Genomic DNA, 751 nt, shown 5'->3' with positions numbered 1-751 from the left:
TTCACAAATTTAGGAATCCATTTCATATTTGCATTCATATTAAAGACATTGTATTTGGATAAGTAACAAGAATAATCTTTATGTCCAAACTTACCACACGAGAAACAAACATTATGCAAGAATTTATTTCTTGGACTAAATTTGTGTATTCTATTTTTATTCGAAAATTTATTTTCTAAAACATTGTTAAACTTTGTATTTTGAGAAACTTTTTTTCCTAAATGAATATTTTGAGAATTTTTCAATTTAAAGCACTTAGGTTTAATATGACCTTCAACACTACAATAATGACATATAGGCACAAATCTAGATTTATCATACTTAGATACAAATTTAAATGTGTTAGATTTAGACAAGATAGGGGATGCTTTAACAAATATTGTTTTAGAACTTGAAGGTGTAGAATATTTATCAATATAGTCTGATCCTCTTTTATCACCCTATGACTTACCTCCTTCTAGTATTTTAGCTAATTTTTGAGCACCTATTGTAAACCTTTTAATAGACTCCTTAACCCTACCAAGTTCTTGCAAATTATTTGATTCATTTTCTTTGAGCAATTTAATTAATTTATCTTTTTCACAACAATCATGCTCAAGGGACTTGACTTTATCAATTAATGCATTTTTCTCATCACACTCAAATACATGCTTTTCACAAGGTACATCAATTTTAACAATATTATGATCCTTCTCTTCTAAGCAAGAAATTTCATTTAATAAAGACTTATTTTCAATAATTGAAGTCTTAT

The sequence above is a fragment of the Cucurbita pepo genome, chromosome LG05 (assembly GCF_002806865.2).
Source record: "Cucurbita pepo subsp. pepo cultivar mu-cu-16 chromosome LG05, ASM280686v2, whole genome shotgun sequence".
Lineage (NCBI taxonomy): Eukaryota > Viridiplantae > Streptophyta > Magnoliopsida > Cucurbitales > Cucurbitaceae > Cucurbita > Cucurbita pepo.
This window is presented reverse-complemented; position numbering follows the sequence as displayed.